The sequence below is a fragment of the Accipiter gentilis genome, chromosome 23 (genome assembly GCF_929443795.1).
Source record: "Accipiter gentilis chromosome 23, bAccGen1.1, whole genome shotgun sequence".
Lineage (NCBI taxonomy): Eukaryota > Metazoa > Chordata > Aves > Accipitriformes > Accipitridae > Astur > Astur gentilis.
This window is the reverse complement of record NC_064902.1, coordinates 9207203-9231328: the sequence shown is the minus strand read 5'-3', so window position 1 is coordinate 9231328 and position 24126 is coordinate 9207203. Positions and strand designations below refer to the sequence as shown.

Here is a 24126-nt window from a genome sequence, read left to right as displayed (position 1 = left end):
TTTTTCTGATGCTATGGAAGGATCTAAGGATATGCTAATGATAAACTATAGTGGCAGTGACAGATAACACTTTAAAGGTGAAATGCATAATTCTCTAATAACCTTGGTAGCAGCATAGTCACCTTCCCTGAAACACACAGTGCAAAGCCACTCTTTTTGCATCGCATTACTCAGACCCAGAAATTAAGGAATAAACCTCAGGTTTTGGCGTTTTTTCTGTTTTGGCTTTAATACATCGTGAGCTAAAAATTATTTGGAAGTATCACTTCTTCAAAATGGGTAGTATTTTATTTCAGGTTCAACCTTTAAAAGGGTAAAAAAGATACCTTAGCACTGTAAGACAGCTAATTGTTTTCTGCAGGTATGCTGGTAAAGCTGCACAAAAATATCTGTTCAGCCACCTTAAATTATTAAATTCTTGAGTTTTGCGTGGCAATTGTTATATTCAAATATTGCTTATGTATAAAGATCAAACCTTGAGAAATTATGTGGTTTGCTTTGCTGAGATGTCTAACTATTTACATCCCCAAAGTAGCTTGGACTCATTCACTTCTCAGCTCATTTAACAGATTTTACAGATTTCTTCCACCTCAATTAATATTGCCTAAACCATTACAAATTGTGAAATTCTTTCACATTAAAGAGAAAACAAATATTAGAAACATTTCCAACCAACCTGCACCTAACAACTATCACCTTTATGATATAACATGAAACATCACACTCTTCACATCACATTTTGCATCCAGAAAGCATACTTTATTCAGTGTATTTTGTCTTTGCACATTATTGCACGCAAATATTTTAAAAGGCTTTTCTCTAAAAATTCAAATGCAGACGAGCCTTGTGTTTTCAAGCCATATATTAATTATTACAGCACAGATTTTTGAACAATTGCAAAAATGAGAAGTTTACATATGCTGACCAATTTGCGTTTAAAAAAAACTACAAAAGATATTAATAGGTAGCAAAACCAGCTTGATTTCAAATATGAATAGGTTCAAATTGCACATTTCAAACCTGAATTAGGATATTATAGTACCTCTGACACAATACAAGAGTGTCGTCATATTAAGTTCCAGAGGTACACTAGCCTCCCACTTGTCACAAATACACCCTTTTCCTCTTCCCAAATGATGATACATATGCAACAGTTTCCTTTTTAATTTTAGTAATGTTACTTGAGTTGGTGTTGCTTTTTAGCTGTTACTTTTCAGTCATTCGTATTGCTTTTCTTAACCCACACATGAACATTGCACACAGTGGAGAAAGCAAGGACAAAGCAACTTGCTTGGTACTTGGAGTGGATAAAAGGAAAATCTGAGGCTATTTGCCATGCATTCCTGTTAGGGTTCATTCTACTCTTGTGAAAGGTAAACCTACCTCCTGCAGGCTTTTATTGTGCAGAGTTCCACTGCACCACAGAAATGAAACCATTAATGATGCTTTTCACACTGGAATTGCATGTTCATTTACATCCATTTGCAAATCTCAAATCTCAATCTGAAAGCTATTTTTCCAGGGTCCCAAGCGTGGAATTCACTCGGGGATCTCTGCGATGGTATCTGGCAGAACCCAGATCTCTCCATCCCAGAAGTTTAGAAGTGCTCAGTATCAGCTACAATACATGTTCATTCAAGAAGTTAGAATTCATCCTCTGTCCAAATCAGGATTTAGAAGTTTGGGAACACCAGACAAAACACCCCACTAGCTCTGTATTCAAAAGAATGAGTTTTCCTATCTGAAAATTCAGACTGTTTCTGTCAAGTTTCCAGAATAAAAACTCCTTCCCATCGTTCACATTGCCTACTCATGAAAAGTCCACTTAAGAAAGCCAAACATAAAATCACTTTCTCAAAAATGATCGCGGATCTTTTATTTTTTAAAAGCTCCGAAACTTTCGTGGCCTTACAGGAAAGGAATTTGCCTGACTTGTTAGCAGACAGCTCTGTATCTCCAGGGTTGTGCAGCTCCCGGACACAAGGGAGACAGCTCGCAGTTGTCTGAGTATACAGACTGCTGCCAAGTCTGTCTGGAGAATTCGGTGGTGTTGGAGTTGTTTACTTCATTCATTTTGGTTCCCTAAGGAGGTAATAAGTAAATAAATACTTAAAGATTTCAGAGTACTTTCTGTGAGCTACCAGGATAAAATAATCATCTGCACAGATGCTTTAACAGCATTGAGAGGAGCCAGTTCCATCAGAGACATGGAAATCATTCCAATTTCAATTTCACATCAGGTACTAACAGAAGACTTCAGAGCAGGCATCTGTGACCTAGCCAGCACTGCTCTGGTTTCAGAGCGATTTGCCTTCCATGGAGGCTCCCTTTCTCAGTCACTCATTGTAAATCTCTTACTCAGAAATACATGTTTGGGAACTTCAAAGCCAGTTAATTCTGTCCTTTAGTCTGAGAGAAAAATCACAAAGCTTACTGTCTCTACAGCCTGACCGCGGAGAGAGGAAAACAAAACAAAAATCAAACAAGCTGCTCCTTCAGGTAGCAAAGAAAGTGCACTGTGGAGGGGGAAGGTTTAGGAAAAGTATGCCTTGCTCATTAAAATGTAGGAAGATTAATATCCCAAGTACATCTTCTGTAGTTACCTTCCTGGAATTATCAGGAACTAGCTAAAGAGCTCGTGCAAAGATCTGTAGATCCTTCCTGGGTATAAAAGGGCTAATATAAGCCAGAGAAGAGCTACAGAGATGGAAGAGACCACTGCTCACAAGCCTCTCTTCACAGAAGACAGCTACCTAAGGGAAGCGGCACGGCTAGGGGGGGGAAATGCTAATTCTGGGCTGGTTTATTATCTGCTTGAAGTAATGAAATGAGCCAGGGTGGCATTTCATCCTTGAGGTTTATTTTCAAATCCAAAGAAAATGAAGCTCAGGGATACTGTGAACTCAGACTGACAGATTTCACACAGCTTACCCCAAAATTAATAAATGCCTTGGTAGTATTCCTTCCTTTCTTTTTTAATTAAGTGATTTCCAGATAGAGTAGACAGGAGTATTAAAGTTATAGGATACACCAAATCTTATTACTAGTTTTGCTGTTCTGATATTCCAGTGAGAATGTTACCATTTCCAGAAGCTTTCTATGTTTCTGCCTAGTTTTTGTCTTGTTCTGAGGCAAATTTGATGCCAATTCCAGAAGATGGGGAAAGTGCTATACAGAATTAATTTCAGCTGCAATTCCTATTTCAAAGTAGCTCTTTGAAGGTAGTACATGCAGCAGATTTGGTATTCTCAGAACATATGCATCACTGCATATCTACTTTGCCTGACAGTTTAAGTGAGACATTTAAATATTCTCTCTTGAATGCAGTATTCCACATTTCACCTAAGTCCCACAAAACCCTTTGCTGTCAACATTTTCCTCTTATATCACACAGTACCTACCACGACACATTCTGAATTGTAAGAAACAGCCACAGAGCAGAAATATTAGCTATGCCCTATGGCAAGTTGGATTAATTGCCGAAATGAGAAAGAGATCCAAAACACTGCTTGGGGACCACTTTGCAACAGTATCTCTTGCCAAAGGCAGGCTTCTGGGGAAAAGAAAGAACCAAACCCAAAAATGTCCTTTATGAACCCTCAAAGCTATCAGTACAAGAGCTGCACATACATCAAACTAAAGAAAAGGAAACAGCCCTCAGGTTTAAAAAATAGAGCTTGATTTAAAATAAAAACAAAAAGCACAAAGCTGACTTGTCAAAAATTAAACTCAATTTAAAACTTGTCAGGTTTTTTTATGTGTGCAAGAATGGCATTTCTAGTAAAAACGAGAGACACCTCTGAATACATGACAGCCAACCAGTGGGGGCTCTCATCCAAAGATCTGGGAAACTGCATTCATATACTTGCATTTGGGCATTATGGCTACTAGATTGGAGCCGACCTTAAAAAACACCCTCCCTGCAACAGAAATTGATGAGCTCTGAACTTTTCTAACTTCATTTTAGTTTAATTAGCTTTCTGCACAGAAATCTCTCTCCTTGCTAGCAGGCTGCTGAGTCTGGGCTTTCCAGGCTGTCACTACTCCAGAGCGAGACTATACAGTTCCCCTCCTACACCTGAGAGCAGGTATGTGCACTTAGATCACGGAGTCCACCTAGACCCGCGTTCGGTCTCAGAAGTGGCCAAACAAAGAAATCCAAGGAAGCCCAAAATAACAATGTAACTAGAGATGATAATGCTCCCGAGTACCCTGCCAAGCTTCCAGTCTGCAAAACTGGGACTTCCCCCCTTAGGCACTGCACTAGAAAACAGAGCAGCTGCTTGCTCTCCAACTCTCCCTACCATTTATGGTGTTACTGACACCTTTGTATTACCCCGTCCCTCAGTTCTCTTTTCTTACAGAGCGAGGAATCCACATGTATGTAATCCACTTGCAATAAAGTCATTCAAACCTGCCATTGGCTTCGCTTCCCTTCTCTGACCTTTAGAAGTTCATTATTGCCTTCCTAGGTCAGAAAGACCCCGACCACCCACCACTGAAGGTGCAGCTGCACTGTAAATTATGGTATTCCTTGGCAGACAGCTTGCACAGAAATTAGGGAGTTCACAGCAGCCTTTGTCACCTGGAAAGCACGAGGTGAAAAGCCTGGGCAGAAACTAGAGCAGAGCGACCAAATCATGAGTGAGGCTTTGAGGTCTAAAATGTGATCATATAGACTGCTCAGATGAAGCCTGAAGGTTGAAGACTTGAGCCAGCTGGCTGCCCATGCTACATCTCTTGCTAGGACCATAAGACCTTGGTCACCACTAAGTGAAAGCTTATGATCTTTTCTGTTACATCACTCCTGCATCATGATGCCATTACTACATTCCAATACCATTTGTACTCACCTACTAGAAACATATCTATATTTAAAAAAAAATAAAATTAAAAAACCTGTGTTCTAGGATTTCAAATGCCTTCCCTGTGTTTCTACTTAAATAAGAAATTTAAAAACTGGTCTATATACAAATAATTTCTTTTTATTTCTTTCCCCCACCACCACGTATAAATGTCAAGTTTGACCATCTCGAAGGTAAAATTTGTTCCTTGTTACCTTGAAGGTGGGATTTTACCACTATTTTTCACTTTTTAAAAACATATCTAGCTTTCTATTATCTAACATCTCAGAATCCCACCATTTTTCGAACAATACAGTTGTCTTCTCTTCTGTGCTACCTATTTTGACATCAAAAGGAATTACAGAGAGGAGAAATACTGGAAGTGCCATCTAGCATTAATGGGCAAGGAGGAGAAGCAGCGAAGGGCGAGAGTACTGTTTAAGACAACTGACACACTGAAAGGGCTTCCCACGCCCCATAAAAGTGAGGGGGAGGTCTCCAGCTCTGCATTAAGATACTGGAAGTTAAGACATGGAACTGAGTTCCTTTTCAGTTGTCACACATTTACTGTGTGACATAGGACATTTTAACTTATTCCAGCTTACACCTTATAAAATAAAAGCATCATTTCTTTGTTCTCTTCTCCTAAAATATTCAATAGATTGAAAACTCCAAAGGTCACAACAAGCTCTCAGATCTTCAGGGATGAAGAGATAGAGAAGCATGATTTTAGCAGAATGACTGAGGACATTACAAAAGCTGAGAACATCACCTTTATTAACAACGAGGTTATATTAAGTTTACAAACTTTAAATCTAATGGAACTTTCATTTGACACGTATAAAGCTTTTCCTCAAGACCATAAACACTGCCCAACTGCCTGTGGTATGAGGTGTTAGTGGAGCACAGATTTCTGTTTGGGTTTTTTTTGTTTGGTTTTTTTTTTAAGAACCACAAAACTGCATCTTATTATGAAATTGCTAATACCTGGGAAAGACCAAGTTTATTTCCTCTGGAATTTGATAGGACAATGGAGCACCTACTCGGAGACTGCAAAGTTATGATTCACTAAGCAGAGTCAAGGTTAGACCCAGATGCCAATAAAGATTCATTAAGTATGAAATACAGTATCAGCAGTGTCTTTGTAATGACCTGAACGCTAATTTTTGCTCAGAGTACTTGAATTCCCCAATGAAAGAAAGACAAAGGGGAACAATTTAACAGCTTTTACACCACAAATGTGATAGCATGTAAAACATTTTAAAAGATCTTGGGAGCTATATAAAAGTGAGAGTAGGCAACTGATATACAACGTTGCAAATGAATAGTGTTTACTTAGATTTTTCTTTATTTATACTAGTGCAAGAAATGATTCATTTTCCTAGTTATATTAACATTATTATGATTGCTGCAACAAAACAATGCATTAAAATTATTTGCATCCTCTAATTCATATAGCTGTACCAGAAGACTAAAACAGTTAGCTAACACAATAGCACCTAGAGAAAGGAATAAAATTTCGTGCACAATTTTTCTATTCTCAACTCTTCATAAATAAATAGCATGAGGAATAATTAACAAGTAGAAAAGAAAGGCTGGATTTTCAAAAGAAGCAGAATTATGTGGAAAGAAATACTGAGGTTGATATGCCCTTTCTAAAAGAAAATGGAAATAAAATAAATAAAACAACAAAAAAGAAAGTTTGCAGAGTTGGGAGATTAATAGCCTTGTGTTTTTATTACATTTTATAGGCTGTTTTCATGCCAGTAGGTTGTACTTGCTTGTCTCCCAAGAAGTGTTATAAGCAACCAATAGTGAAATCAGGCTGAATGAAATTTCATCCTGGATAAAATTATATGTTCTTTCACTTTAGACTGAAATTAATTTTCAGCCCACTTTAGATTGCAGTGCAATTAATTTCTGGAGTAACAATCACCATACCACTTTCTCATTTCACTTCTTAAAGTATTAGTGCTTTAAGACAAATAAGAAGAACAAAATAGCACTCCTTTATAATAGATAACAAAGCCATTTCTCCTCCAAAATACTTTCTTAAATTCAGTCCCATTAGCAATAATTCCAAGTTACCATTGCGGCTGGTCAATGTCCTCTGTGAAATGACTTGCTGGTGCTAATGATCTCTGACTGGACAAACGTCCACATTGCAATCAGTACGACTTGGTAAATACGTTAGCTTTGACAGACTGAATTCAAAGGATTAACTACACTTTGATACTAAATTATTCTTGTCACCATACATAAAAATCATAACTAAATCCAGTCACGTTTATGGTCTGGAAAGGTATTTTCCTTGATACTGGCATTAATGATAACATGCAAAATATTTTACATGATAAATTTTGTATGTGGCATGAGAGGTTTTTCTATACTGGAGCTTTAAACCAGCTTTTGCAATTCACGATCAGTGAATGTCTGTGAGTTTATCTTATCTTTTAACTGCCTTGGAAGACTTTTACTCCAACAAATTAAAATTAACCTAAAGGTTAAAGCTTATGGTTGTTATTATCCCAAGTACTTACCTCTTCACACTGGACATTTATACACCGCGCAAGAAGAAATAAAGTATACCATCTACATCAGTACCTGCAAGGATTCCAGCCTTGTAAGATTTGCATGAACAGCAGGGATTTGTCTTGTATGAGAACAAAACAAATGTAGCGGCATGCTGCACAGACCTCCTATCACAGGACTAGCACTAAATTCTCCCTGAAGAATGCACGATGTTTACAGCTACTTATAAATTCCATGTCTTTGTCTGAATTCTGGAATGATATTGCAGAGTTGATGTTTACACCTGGAATGTTGAGCATCCTCCTGAGTCTGTGTTCTACAACATAATCAGAATAACGTAAGAACGATTGCCTTTATGACCTGAAGCGCTGCCTTATATGATTCTCAACTTTTCTGCTGTGGAATAAAGCTATTTAAGACTTCATTTAATCATGTATAATATATGAAAGACTTCTAATTTTCACTTAGCTCTGCCATTTTAGATGAAATATTTTAGAAATATGTCATACTGAAAACCTAGAGTTGACTACATCCTATATCCCTTTAACAGGGAAATCTCAGCAGGAGCAGCTGGACTTTTATGATTTTGCAACTAAGTAAGAAAATGTTTCTCCCATACCTGCTATGCACTCTAACGAGATACTAGCTGTAAAAACATATATGCCTACAGATTGGCACCATAACATGTTACGCTAAAATGTTTTAAGAACAAGTAATACAGAAGCCATTATTTTGTATTACTTAACATTTTTAAAGTATGCTTTATTTCTTTGTTGGTCTTGCAGTAAAACCATATTCTTTTCTGTGCCATCACCTGATTGTATCATCAGGGATCATTCTGACACAACTACATTTTTTCACCTGTTCCAGTCTAGTATTCCCATACATATGCAAAGAGAAGAGTCTTGCAAAACTCAGTCTCTGTTATACCTGCATGATAATAACTGACTTTCAAATCTAGTCATTAGTAAATTAATCTTTAAAAATATTCTAATGAACTCCTCTATTCTTCCTTCAGTTCCTAGAACTTAATAATTCTTAATCTTTCTTCATTAAAAGTGACTTGTTTCACTAAGACTTGTCAGACATGTGGCAGCACAACTGTTAAGTAACTGATGTTTAAAAATGTGTATCAATACACTCAGTGCAAAAACGTATTTAAGATAACGCAGTTCTAGACACAGGCAGTGGCTGGAACCATTCTCAATTTCATGATGGCTTTCTTAGGAGACAGATTAATTATAAAAGCTAATTCTATCAAACCAAGCCAAACCACTACTTAGTCTTGAGTATTTTGTATAAGAAATAATGAAAATCCAAGTAGCTTCAACTACAATCGATTAGCTTAACTGGTTTAATTTCAATCGTCATTTCTAGCATTCTGAAAGGGTAGAGGCCTTATTTTCAAACCCATACCTTCAAAATAAACACATCATTTTTACCCAAAATGTGTCTTGTGACTTTTTCATCTCTTTGATTGTTATTTACAGTTGTAAAGTTCCAGTTGTCTTTATTTCTTCATAGGAAAAGTACCCATCCTGCAAACTGAAAGCACTGTGCACCGTAAGGGCTTACAGCCATTGTTTCTTTAGCAAACAGTACACTCGGACAAGTATCAAAAGAAATGAAAACTATTCGTGGAATTTCACCTCAGGGTAATCACAAAATAATCACTTTGTACTTTCCTTATCTGTTCAGAATGAACATGTAATTCTAACAAGGTATGTTATATTCATAAATATAATGTACATCTGAAAGATGAAATAAGAAAGTCAATGCTGATTTCATTAGGTTTACAATGACAAAGATAAATAACTGGGTTAATTTCGGGAGAAAGGATAAAGCACACCATCATAATTTAAAAGTATCTAAGGAGCAAGGCAATGGGTAAACAAATTAGAATATAAGATGAAGCACCATGTGACGAGTAACCCAGCAATGCAGACAAAGTAGGCTTAAGCATGATTAAGAGAAAACAGTTTACAGAGAACTGAAGATAAACAGGGAAGAAAATCAACAAGTAGTCCAGACTTAAAATATCAATAAAATGTTAGAAAAGCAGAAGTTCTTTAAAAAGGAGCAAGCATGTTGGCAGGGAGGCAGCCAGACCACAAAGGATCTGCAAAGAAAGTGGCAGGCAGTATTGATACAGCATGGAACAAGTGAATTAATCGCCTCAGAGTTCAGTACAAAAACCACAAAACAGTGATCAGGAATTTTATTTTTATAAGACCACGTGCTTAAAAAAGGGAAGAACCAAGGTACTTAAATAATTTCTATGAAACTCCAAAATCAAGAGTTATAATAGCTTCTGGCTTAAAGAAGTCTATCAAGGCACTGATAATTCCTTTGGTGCAGACTGTCACTTGGAATAGCCTAAAATAATTAACTAATCTCCACTCCTACAGCTTCCCAACTGCTCATGCCATCTCCTTAGTCATGAAAAATGGCAAGCAATTCTATGAAGTGTTTATGTGATATATTGTATTATAGTCATCAGGAGAGAAATGGAGTAATAAAATGTATTTCTACCAATTAATCGTGTCCTCAGCTGGAGAGCAGGGTACGGGGGAAAAACTCAAAACTGTCACCTGCAGCCAGGAACAGAATGTAAGATGCTGCCCGTATTCTCCCAGAGATGTACATCTGGTTGTAACAGGTGAACAATATTTGATTATTATTACAGTAAAAATATACCTCTTTTTCATCTGCTCATGTCCCTCAACATTCCTGGTACTATATGTAACAAAGCTGAGTTTCAATGTCCAAAGAGAAAGATGGAAAAAAACCCCAAAGACCTCAGACTATTTTAAACCCAAGGCAGCTCTCTGTTTTTACATTTGTGTTTTTAAACTTTGGGGTTGTTTTGATCTAGTTCTGAGGAACTTTTGCTTCGCTTTTATCACGCATAGTCTGAGTTTCTTCTGAACATTGCTTTGGGTTTGCACAAAGAAGCCAGGCCAGCATCATCTGTGTGGTTCACTTCTCTCTCTGGGCAGAAAAGTAAGAGCTGAAGATTCAGCACGCGGTTGTGTTGGACACCGTATCACACTGATTTGAGCTCAGAAAGCAAGATGATGAACAAGACGACAAAAGCCAGAAACATGCAGCATTGTGTAAAATAAAATACAATTGTTTAGTTAAAGATTATACCAGCTCCCAAAGAACTCTATCGTAAGGCTCAGCAAACTACTCAGTCTTTCAAAAGCAGAGCATTCATCTAATAACTTTTAATGTTCAGCTCTTCAAGATGTTTACAGAATCACAGCAGTGAGTCTATGTTATCACACCATGTAATGTCAGCATGTAAGAGACACAAGACAGACAGCTCCAAAGCTCTCCCCAGCAGTGGTCAGCAGTGCACGGCTGAAGAAAAGAACTTAAACAGGACAAAATCCTTTCTTTTTTTTTCGTAAGCCATTCCAGCCTATGGCAATCAGTGTTCTATGGGCTTCTTGAGTTAAAGGTTGTCCATCAGTATATTAATTAGCCACCTATGGACTCAATTTTTATGAATTTTGTGAACTTCAGTCAAAAATAAAGATCAAGAGGTTAGTGACTTAATTTCTAGATCATGAGCATGGAATTATCTAAAAGCAAAAGGAAAATAACCATTCCCATTTCTATAATGATTCATAGTGACATTCAAATGAAAATTGCTTAATTCACAAATCAAGGCAGTATTTCCATTTTTATATGTCAAAAATATTTGCATTAAAATAAGATAATTTAGTCTTCTTAGCCCCATCTCAGAAATAACACTGTGGTAATATTTTTCAAGTGTAAAAACTCCATAAATATCCATAAACGTAACACAATTAAGATAAATGCAAAATTAATGACTCCAGAATTACTGATTTACTGGTGCATTTACAAAGTGCTAAATTACCATCTCGGCAGAAGATATGGGAAATGAGTGATAAAAATATGATTTTCCTGACAAAACTCATTTTTTCAATATAATGAAGAATTACAATATAAGCCAATCTTTTTTAATTACAGATTTTATTCTAGTCTGCTCAGTGTGTTAAGGACAAAATCCCCTCATTGTGATAGCCCCAAGGGGTACCAAAATCAAAAACCCCACTGATGAAACAAAGTAAGGTATGAGCTAGCAAATAAAGAGGTTTACCAGTGTTCTCCCTTAACATGTCCCCTACCTGTGCCAAAGATTTACCTGTTAAAGTGGTTTTAAATACTGTCTTGTCCTTACACATAAGAATTAAAGAATTAACCTCAGATATCCCACAATTTTTTTCTGACACGTATAAAAACCTTTTGGCGAGGTTGTAGCATATAGCCCGTGCTATGATAAACATTCGAAGGGTGATGTGAAGATACGTGAAATCTAAGTGCATTTTTTCTGCAGCATAGCTGATGCAGTTTTCTGCAGCATGACTTGCTTCTCCAATTCCAGCTTGTTTTAAAACAAAGACTCACAGGTAGAGAGCAGTTCTTTCCTTTTTTTCTTGCATATAACGTTTCTGTTGCATTTTTTCACTGCACTGAAATGACCCATCAGAAATACAGGGCACAAGATTTTTCTATGATGCAGTATTTCAGTAGTGCTTTGTGCCACACTGATTGCTGTTATTTAACCTTTATAATAAAAAACAGATCCATCAATAAAACTTCAATTTATAGTATTAGTTTGGAACTGTTTATTTCTTCCATGAAACACTTTTTTTGTTATTATTTACTCAAACAGTTTGTCCTCCTGGAGTACTCGCACAGCACTGCCAGAAGCAATCATCCAAGATACGCTGTGCTAGCTTAAAGTACAGGGAAATGCATTTGATTCAAGAATACATACCTATATCTATTTATATGGAGAGTAAAATAAGTTATCAAGTCTTCTCTATAATTTATTGTTTGTTATCAAGTGTTCTCTACAATTTATTGTTTGCTCCCTTCAGTGTAACTAATTTTAAAACGTATACCAAAGTTAATGTGGTGTAATTACATGGTATTGAAATCAAGATGCTACCTGAAATAAATGACTACACTGTTGTTCTTTCTGTTGCTACAGCACCAAAGACACAGCACCAAATGACACGACACTTAAGAGAACGAGCTACATAATATTCTTCCTTCCAAACTTAAAATACCAGGACAACAAAAATCACACTTCTGCTCCACTCCAACCCCTCACCAGGATTTTTAACTTTGTATCAGCCATCTCAAAACAGAAAAGCCATCTCAAAACAGAAAAGCCATCTCAAGCACACCCCTCACCCTCTGTACCTGCTGTTACCCCAGTGCACTGCAGTACTGCTTTACAGAGCTGTGGTCCTCAGCTGTTCTTTCCACAAATCGGAATTCTACAACATAAATGTTTTAAGATCCTGTTGTCTGTGTACACAGAAAGAATTGCCCGGGCATTTTCATGAAACCCCACGTTCAGAGCCCATCTTTGGAAGTAATTTGAAATCCGTAAGTGTGTTATTTTTAAGCACGTTTTAATCAATCAGTAAAGTCGATCCATAGCAAGGCTATGTTTTATTTCTACGCCTCCTATCACCCCTGCAGCCGGTTGATCTCCAGTGTCAAAGACTGAAGTACCATCAGAATTTGAGCGCTATGAGATTCAGGCTTCGGTGGGTTTATGTTGTTCCTAGGATGTTGCCCTTCTGCCTAGCAAAAGCCTCAAATCTAACTATCGCTATGTGCCGCATGTGAGCCAGTTTGCCTTATTCCCTCAGAAAATGAAAGTTCAAGTCTTGTTTCTTTCTTTTTCTGAAGCTCTAGAGATTCAGGTTACTAATTTGAAACATTTTTGATCAGACATCTACAGTTAGAACTAAAGAGCTCAGCTTTCTGCAGTTGACATACATATGAAACTGATTTTCTACAAACAGGTTGGAGAAGGAGATGCTCACCTGCTAGTATGGGATGCAACAGCAAAGAAGATTTAGCACAGCAACACATACAACATCAGACCTGAAGCATCTCGTTTACACACAAGTGATTAGACAATTTTGCTAAACAACTGCGCAGTCACCACAGAGCTTAAAAAACATCCAAATAGGAAGATGGTTCAATATGGTTTTAAGCTATCCCTGCCACCCCATACAAAAAAAAAGAAAAGAAAGAAAAAAAAAAAAAGCAGTGTCTATCATACGATCCAACTCATTCCTGTCTCCTATCTCCTTCCTGTGCTTTGCTGTTACAAGTATTTTTCATCTCATGCAATAATCAAAATCTTAATCTAAGGGAAAGAAAGCCTCTCTTAGGTTTTTGGTTTGGGCTTTCTGGACTGGATAATTTTTTGGTCTTATAATTCTGACTATGCTGCACAGCCACACAAACATTTGCGACAGTGCAGTGGAGGGAAAGGAAAAGTAATGGAGAAAGGAAAGAGGAGCAAGCACCTGTGGAAGCTGATGGGAAGCGGGGAGACTTCTTTTTGAGAAACCAGTGCCAACCTGCAAGCACACTGAAGTACAGACTAGGGCAATTCAGAAGTGTGACACTAACGGACAAAACTTTTTCTTGGTATTTGTCAAAAGGAAGATTAAACAGTTTAAATTAGTTACAGCATCAAGTCTGATGTTTTATTCTAGTTGCATTTCACACAGCTGTTAAAATACAGTTCAAAACAAGAATGTTAACTAAATGCTTCAGTTAACTTGCTCTCAAAACCAGCCTGCTTTTCCAGGAAAAAAAAAGCAGCATCTCACCTCCCTTTCAGTCTGCTTTTGTCTCCCAAGCGTGAGTGTTTCCCATAGCACTGGGCCAGCCATGATAATCCTGAACTCCTGAATTACTCAAGCAGAAACTGTGACCACCTGCAATTCAATGCTGTTGGGAAGAGTTTCTTTACCCCCACCCTCCCTGGAAGCTGCCTAGAGCCATTAGAGAGCCCGTGCACTGAAAAAGCACGCTGCCGCACTCCCTTTGGTTTTCCCGTCCGACAGAAACTGCTCAGCTGGGGGAAGGAGCATGAGGGGTTTACTGTATAAACCTATAAAGTGTAATTCTGTTCAAATAAGAAGATAAAAGTAACTACAGTGTCCAGGAAAAATGAGATGAGGCAGAATACCTTTTGAACGAGTGAGTGTTAGAAATCCAAACAGCGAGAGAGAAATTAACTGTGCTGACCAGCACTGTGTACATTTGGAATACATAATCAGCTGCCAGAGACGATATAACAAACAAACTAAGCTGGAAGTATTTTAGATTAAGCAGGCGTCTTCCAACATAATTACACTGAGGTTAACTAAACTCAGGAAAGGTGGGCGAGAAGAGGATAAATGAGGTATTTGCCCTCAGTTATCGGTGTGGGAGGTTCCTCTCTCCCAGTGGTGCTCCAGCCGCAGGTTAGGCTAAGCTAACACACCTGACCTAACACAATACCCACTGGAAGCTCTGCCACAAAGAAAGAGCAGAGAGAAGGGTTAAAGCTCTTAAAAAATACTAATGAATTATCTTTACAGCCCTTTTCATTGAAATGCTTCCAAGTGCTTCGAAATGAAGAATCCCACAGACATGATAGTCTCTCTCCTACTCAAAATATTGATAAATGACCATTCATTAAATTCCTTCAAGAAAGCTAGTAACAGGCTCCTCCTCCTTACTACTGCTCCGACTGTTCCCTCATGTGCCACAGACCGAACCAAGGAGTTTGGCATCATTCGGGTGACAAGAAAAGGAGGCAGCAGCTTGAAAACCCGCTTGTATGAATGCAGGTTATGGCAAATTGAGCATTCTCTTCAAGAAGATACCTTTTTTTTTTTTGCTATCTAAGCATTACACTGAATATATGAAAGGTTTTGGAAAACGGGCTAATGTTACATGAACAGCAAGCAAGTTATAATGCATCTTCTCAAGAGTATATTTATAGTCAATTAAAGTATCAGCAAACACTAGAAGTGAGCTGTTTGAACATTTTTCATTAATTTTAAGACATAAACGTACCAGTATTTATAAAATTTGAGAATAATTTTCATCATTACAGAAATAGATTTCATGATATGTATTTACAATACGAAATAAGAATTATAATTGAAAATTGAACAGGTGGCAACTGTGCAAGGGGAATTAAAATTTTAATTATAATACATTACTATTTGAACTGACTAGTTTAAATCACACATTGAACAGCAAGTTGGACATTATGACCACTTGTGTTAAAATAATTAATGATAATGTAAAATATTAAAATATGCTAATACCCTAAAAGAGTGATAAGAAAGGAGGATACATGAGGCTAATTTATCCTACTTCATTCTTCCAAAACTACTTTACTGTCTTCTTCCTGCTGTGTGGAAAGCTATTTTATGTTGATGGCAAAGACTGAATATTATGTACTTTTGCAATGATGTCTAATACAAGAATTATTCTGTGAAGTGGCTGGTTTGATTTCTCTCTCTGCCTGTATTTTCAGATAAGTGTTCTATATTTGAACGTGCTATCTTTAAATATGTTTCACTTTTCTCGGCACTGAAGATGAAACCATCATAATCGTCTCAAGCAGCAAATGCTTTTAAGTTTTCTCTACCAGTCTCTATTTTCCTCCCTTTTTTCTGAAGAGTATTTTTTCTTTTTTTTTCTATATTTGAACTTCCAAAAGAAATTCACTAAATTTCTTAAGAGTGGCTAGACTGTGTGGATTTTTTTTTTTTTTTTTAAACATGCAAACATGCCAGAGCTTTAAAAACAGCCAAAATTCAAAGCATAGTTCAAATTGCTTCATTTTTTGTAGATATTTATTTCAAGCTGTACCAAGACAATGAGAGCTCCAACTTTGCAGGTCCGTAAAGGTGTGCATTTAAGAAACAGTAGTTCCTAGATACTGCATGTACCAGCTTATGTACCCAACTCCCTGGGTATCTTGACAGATACATATCCCTGAATCTCCGAAACAAGATCAACATGAACTACTGGCTCCTTCCTCAAAAAAAAATGTACCTAGCAAGTGCATAGTTTTTTTCTTTAATACATATTAGTACTCAGAGACCGAAAGGAGAAAATTCATTCTGAGCAGAGAAAAAAAAGTTGATTTACAAAATTCTTTTGATCTAATTAAGGTCTTCGCAATGAAGCCATTCCTGAGCTGTTAAAAAAACCCCAAATTATTAAGCAACAGATGAAAGATCTCCCTGAAGTTCTTGCTGGTTTTCTTTTTATTCTGTGGAAGTTAACCACCGAGAAACTCAGTATGCATGAGAAAAAGCAACTGAGTTATTCAGGTTTTGCCTCTTCTTCCCCCTGCCATTACCTATTTAAAGAATAGCTTTCTGTAGAATCAGCTAACCTGAATTTTAGGACATCTAAGAGTTAGATAACGCACTTGGGGTCCCCTGCTATGATTCAGAGAGGTCTACAGACAAAATCCCCAACTTCCATTAAACCTATCTATTCCATTACACAGGTAGTACAGGTATGAGATAAACCGATTGTACCTTTTCCCTTCATGTCTTTTGTTAACCAGCAACATGCCCAAGGACAGTCCGAGCACTCATATTGCAGCTATGTGATGGGAATGAAGGTTAAGAGAAGCTCACCTATGCTCCAATGGAAAGAAAGTTGTTTGGTTCCCCCCACCCCTTTCAGAATTCATAGCAGTATCCGTTTACAAATACACGCATTTCTTGGGAAACTCAAAGAAGTAACAAGCAAAGCAGCAATTTGTGATCTAGGTGATCTGCAGTAGAATAGGTTTGCTAATGCTTCATTTGTCAAAGATCCTAACTTCTACACATTTAGAAAAAACAACCCTTAAGTCCAATGGCAATAAGCAAGAAAAATATTTGCTTTACCTTTAAATATTCTTCAAACTATGACTATCAAAGTTATGTATTATGCTACTGAATACTCCACTGCCTGTCAGTGGATCGCTAACCATCTTTTCATTTTCCAGTGTAGTCTAATTTTTCAAAAAGTAAATAAAGCTCTTAATGCTTTCAGAACAAAAATTCATCACTTACAGATGAAGGAGACTAACAGAACTATAAGCAAAATTCAAATGATACCAAAAGTAACTAGCAACAATTACAGTTAAAATATTAAATGTGAATACAAAAATATTGCTGAAAACCTTTAATTTGTTGGCAGTAATTAAGACAATTGTAGCCATCTCTCCTTTATTCATTATGTCTTTATTCTGTCATTTAAAACTATTTATAGTGACACTGGGTTGATTCACCATAATTTCCTTCCACCCACAACCATTTATAATTTTTTCCTCCAGTAATTTTATAAACTTAATGGTGGGGTGTTTTTTTTTCATTTTCATCTGCTGATAAAAAACAACCTGCCTTACTATATTTTAAAAAAATATTAGGGGTCAGAATAGCACCCATTGAGCAGCACAGTTTTAAAGAGGGCGGAAGAAATTCATTTTTCTTCCTTCTAATTCTGCAGATGCAAATTAGCTCAATGAGGGAACGGAGTAGATAGTGAAAAAGTGTTTATTCTATATTTAGAAATAGTGAGCCTAGCAAAGTAATAAGTTCTGACATTTAAGACCTTTCTATCTTCTATTATATGAATATGAAATATGAATGATTACTTGCTTCTCAAGAATGCCATTCCCAATCTAGCCTTGATCAAAGTGATAGAAAATCAGAATAAAAATACAGTGTAATAAAATACACAGTGGACATGGAAGACAATGTACATTTAAAACAGTCTCAAAAAAAAGTCAGTTCAAAATTCACCTGGAGTATTCCTCACTGTTGCCTCAATTTTTCTTTAGGCGCTGTGGGAAGCCACTATTTTTCAACTTCCAAGTCAACAAGAGTACAATTTAAATACTAAACCCCACCACGCAAACATGTTCTGTCCCTAGTAAAAGCTCTTAATTGGCATAATGACATAGCGGTGACAATCTCAACTTCTCTGATTTAACAGGTTTTATAAAAATTCTCCAGTATGCAGAAATGTAAACTGGAGATTACACTGCAGCAATTCTTAATTCACAGACTATATATTAAGAAATAAAAGGTAGAAAATTACACAGATGGCTGTTATTTTAAAATCCCATTTAAAACCACAGTGAAAGGAATATCAAACATTATTTTATACATAATGTCCACACCAGAGACACGTGGCTGTAAGGAAACAGAATACGCAACGGACCTAGGACACTGGCAATGTCTTGTAGTATATTACATTTGATGTGTTGGATCTTTGGTATAAAAGTAAGACAATTATACTGCTGGGAAGTGTTCTGAACTGTAAGGTGCACAAAAGATCCAAAGCTTTGCAGGTCCTATGAATGTCTAGACAACATTAATATGGTTACCCATGATCAGCTCAATAACCTACGTAGATAACCCTGCAGATTAGTGCTTCCAATTAGAGTTAAATGCTCCTTCAATATAATACGTGTTAAATGTACTTCAATACAACATAGTCATTGAAGCCAGACTTATTTTAAAATTAACTGAGTAAAAATGTTATTTTATCTAATTCAACAGATATACTCCCCCTGTATTCAGGACTATATCTGCTTTGGTCAGACACACACACAAAACCAAAAACCAGCTCAACAGTATTAAGAACATAGATCCAAGACTACTGAACAGGAAGGTGCATTTCTTTGGGTTTTTTTGATTGTTTTGGTTTTAATCCTTCATCACGTTCCCATTTTCCATATAACATTTTATCGCAGTATTTTTTTGCCTCCACCCTTCATCCATTGAATAAACCTCCCATAATTTATTCAGGTCCCTTCTACACCTCCCCCAGCGCCCTTTCACTGCACTGTGTTCTCCAGTCCTTTCTTACGACTGAGTTTTCTCTGCCGTTCCTCAGTGAGGATACAGACTCTTTTTCCTGTACCCACTCTCTGATCCTGATGACACTTGTAGGGATTTAACCACTGGCAAAAGTGACAATAGGTTCAAATGTAAATGGGACAGGCAGGAGGAAAGCAGTCAATAACCTCAACTGAAGAATGTGACAAAAATTATCCACCCTAAGAAGAAGAGCAGCCCCTCAAAGATTATATAAAAACTTCTTTATCAACAGGAACATGTGAAATAATGACACCTTACTCAAACTTGAGTTTTATTCAGTTTGTTATCCACGATTACACTTTTGTATGAGTCCAGTGACATCAACTGAAAGCAGCAGCCTTAAAGTGAATGACTGAAATAACTCCTGGAATGGAAAGGTATTTAACAGTGCTACTTCAGATGCTACTTGAGCATCTACTTTCAAAATCCAGTTCTAAATACCACCCTCAGCCAACCAGAAAACAAAAACTACCTTCTGTACCAGTGTGTCTGATCAAATGGGGAAGAACTTACCATTAAGTTACACACCAAGAATTAGTTAAATTCCAAATACACCCAAGAAAACAGTAAAGCACTTGTGGGTGGTTTGTAAATAAAAGCTACATTCATTGACTACAATAATCAGTATGAATTCTTTACTGAGCTTTCATAAACAGGTCTATTCAGAACACTGCAAAATACTCCTATGGAGAAAGAATCTTCCTCTGTTTAGTACCTTTCACTCTCTGCTTTGGATTACCTGCCATGATCTCTGTGTTCTTCCAGCCAAGTTCATTTTGCACTCACTAACATATTGTTTTATTTATTTTGAATAAAAATTAATTTATTGATCGGGACACCAATTTACCAGTATTTGCTTGGAAATACGAGGATGCAGTACATCTAGTTTAATACTTTGCTTATATATATGTACATACCTATGCAAAAAATCAATAGCAAACAGCATCTGTTGATATTACACATACAAACCTCAAAATGTGTGTCTCTAAAGACATGTACCCACATGCATATACATCCACATACTAAAATTTGCAAACTAGATATGTGTATGAATAAGCACAAATATTTCAAGCACATACATTACACTTTTTTAACTGTGCATAAACAATATCATCCTAATAGTATCTGAAAACAGTTTAAAGACCAGTGTAAAAATCATCAGTGGAAAAAAAAAAATCTATTTCTCTCCATTGCAAATGTTTGTTAAATGTAAATGCTGATATTCTACTCCTTGGAAGAACGTTTGTCTGCATGTGGAATTTCATGATAAAAAGCTTTAAAGTCCCAGGTTTCTCTAGATAAACCCCACTGGCTTACTGATGCATGAATGCACTGAAATTGAATTACTGTACAACAGCAATTACTTTTCACAGTACAGTTATAATGAGAATCAGCTTCACAATGAACACCAGGTAGCTACAGTAGGAAAAGTTAATAAAAAGAAATCTCTTATTTGCATTTCTGCTGCAGCAATGGTAGTTGCCTTAAAGAAAAATAATCCTTAACACTTGAGTTGCCATCTTACAAGTAAATCAACAAATTTTTTTACAGAATTCTCTTTACTTGCGAAGAAACACTAATGAAAATAGAAATTTAACTGCATAGCTAAAGTTTCAATAACAGCTTTTGGAATATTCCCTAATAACTTATTTAACTTTCAGTTTGCTTTCTTTTTCCACTTCCCTCTATCTTCCTTGGATTTTTTGCTATTATACCATTAACTAGAAAAAGTAAAAGCACCAAATGAATAGTTTTAATTCCACCTCTTTTTCACTATCAGGTCTGTTGCAGTAGTAATTTGTTACTGAGCATTATGCCATTGTGCTCTAGTCCTCTTCAGTTTCAAATAAGTGGCATCATTAAAGTACCATAAAGCCTTCTAAAAAAAAATTAAAAAAAAAAAAAAAATAAAAAAAATAAAATCACAGCTAACTGTAAATTAAGACTTATCAAGCACATTTCCTATGAATGAAATCACTAAAAGTCCAGGAAAAGCAAAACCACGAGTGACAGCAGATTACACAAGGTTCTCAAAGGGATTATTTGAGTTTGGCTGTAAAATTAAACCCACTGCTGAACAATGCAGGAAACATTTCCACTTACGCCACCTTATGGGCACTAAGATTTTTCCCAGCTAGAATGTCATAGTCTTAAAGGTAAATTGATACATCTACATTTGTCACAGCTAGAAACAAAGCATCAGCAACATTGAATCAAAACCACTGAAGAGTGGTTTTAACTTAAATCATGTCACAAATATTTCAAAATAAAGTCTGAAGTTGCCTCTCTGAAATTCGATCAAGTAGGGCAGTATTAGGAAGGAAATGGTTAACAGGAATATCCTGAACCGACATAAATCTAAGGTAAATAGTGAACACTGGGGAAGAAAAAAAAAAGTTGCTTGAAAGGGTTTCCATGAGTAAGTAGATGACAAAAGGTTATATAATTGGTTTAGCACTTTCAGTTTTCCATTTATTTTATGTATCTGACAGCACAAAAATAGGACATTCTGTGATAGGATAATTGCATACTGAAGGGTAATTCAAACAGGGGATGAATATGATAAAAATCACACTGAACCAACTAATCACTATGAAAAGCGATGAGACAGAAAGATAAAAATTCAACCAGAATATAAAGGGGGAGGAGGGAGAAGAGAGTTCAAATGTGATTAATAGCTTCGAACAAGTTAATGTGTTTGAAAGCATAAAGCAAAACAAAAATCTGAAGGCCTTTCCAAGCCATCCTATTTCTAAATTTCCAGGTCTTTCTTCTTGGCCTTTTCAACAAATTAAACTTTCCATATACTGTGGCTTACTGAATACTTGTCACAGATTACTACATCTGCTAGAACCTGAAAAGTATGTCGATTAAAATATTTTATCTAAAAAGTATTTTAAATTAAGCCATGGGTTTTCATGTTTACTTGAAGCTAATTCAGTGAGCTGTGTAGGGTAACTATTTGGGGTAACATTGGAACACATTTTCTGAGCACTTGAATTTGAACCCTTGCAATCGTCACCCCATTACTTCTAGGCCTGAGAGATATTTTGTAAGGTACTCTTCATTTAGTACTCACCCCAATGTTACCACCAGCACATCTAAAATACCATTCTGAATTCTAGGTTCCAGTGCTCCTCATACAAGTTTCCATCAAAAGATTATGTCAAAATTCTGTTATTTTAGAGACAAGGCGATGCAGTATTACTTTGTCTCAGCACGGAGCAGAGGTCTTAGGTCCATAGGAGCCTCGTAACTCCTAGCTCACCTCTCCAGATATGAGGAGAAAATAAGCTATGATGTACCAAAGATGGAACTCACGCAAAACCTGCACTGTACCAAAGGATTTTGTACTTATCAGGACATAAAATACTAAGCACTACTTACTACCAGAATATTAAAGGTCACTCACTACCACCTCTAGCAACCAAGATTGACCACATTATGCAATTATGCAAAAAAGAATAAAGTTATTGGAAGGTAAACTAAGCAGATAATTTTTTAAAAGAAGCGACCCTATCCAAACCAAGCTTCTAGCTTCCCTTCCAAAGATGGAAACCTTTCAAAGAAGGGTCTGGATTTCAGTCACTTTTTTCGGACACTAAAACCCTTTCACACAATACTATACGCATGGTTTAACTTCACAGAATTTGGGCTTATTTTTACTTAGAGCATGGTGGCCTGTATTGGTCCTATTTTTTTTTTTTCTTCCGTAGATAAAAACCACTATCTGTATGAAGAGGCCAAACCAGTTCTAACCACTCACAAACATTAGAAAGCATTTGTTACAAAGCTCTAATTGAGACACAAACTGTTCTACCCCAATAGCACTCCACGCCAACGGAATAGAGCTCCTCTGACCAGCAAGCGTGCAGCTTGCTTTTCACTTCTCAATCTAAATGAGCACTGCTCCAAGTAGCGAGGAGAAAGGAACACACACACGGCTTCTGGAAGCTCTTACACACATCTTAAAGTGGAGTTTTTCTCTGAAAAACAGACTGTAAAAATAGCATTGTGGGGTTCCATGTTTATTGTCTTTCTCTGCTTCCCTGCCAAGTGTGCTCAGTTTACAAACTGAAATATGTTTTACTTCACTGCCAGCCCAGAAAATTCCACCTCTAAAATGTAGCCAAATTCCTCCCTCCCTTTTCCACCATAACAAATAATAGACGGCTGAAGGCAAAATTTTGTCTACAGTTACACAAATGGAGTCCCCGTTCTTGGGTGATGCCTTCAGCTCCACAGTTGAGACACAAAGACCTTCAACTCAATTGAGCAGACAAATCTGGCTGAAATAGAGTAGTTGGTGGCAAATGGCATCACCACAACGTCCTGTTAGCTTGTTGATATAGGTAATGCAACAGGAACTGCTATTATAGGCAGTCACCTAAATTTCTAGCAAAGAATAATGCAAAATGAAAACTACAACAGGAAGACCTGTTATTCTTTAGGATATGCATGTTACAATGAACTCCTATTCAATATAGTAAAACACAGAAGTCAGAATTATTTTTTTTTTTAATGGTAAATCTAATCTAACGGGACTCCAACGCTACTACATTGTCTCAGAACAGAGATTAAAAAAACCCAAACAAACAAAAACACCACAAAACAAAACAAAAAAAAAAAAAAAAAAAAAAAAACAACAAACAAAAAAAACCTCAACCCACCCCACCAAAAGCTACACATGCACGGAAAGCTCAATGTAGTTACTTAACTATCATTAATAAGTTGCCTTTAGAGTGATGTAGTACTTACTGCAATTAGAGCAATTTTGGATTTAGTCCTATTTGAGGTATCTGCATCTTTTTCTATATTTGAACTAAAGGACAGTTATTGAACTTGGAAGATTCCCTGCAATAATATTTTTATAATAGTGAGCAGTGAAATTAAGTCTGCTTTGGTTTGATATTTTGAAATCTAATATTTTAACGCACAGCCATACGTAGTTATGTTTTACTGAACACAGGTGATACCTTAGAAACTTGTATGGGAAACTGGTAGCC

General features: G+C 36.6%; 1 protein-coding gene across 1 annotated transcript in view; it reads right to left on the bottom strand.

Moving 5' to 3' along the window:
• CACNA2D3 (calcium voltage-gated channel auxiliary subunit alpha2delta 3) overlaps positions 1-24126 on the bottom strand; it is a 479329-nt gene that overhangs the window by 351762 nt on the left and 103441 nt on the right. The gene's annotated exons all lie outside the window — the stretch shown is intronic.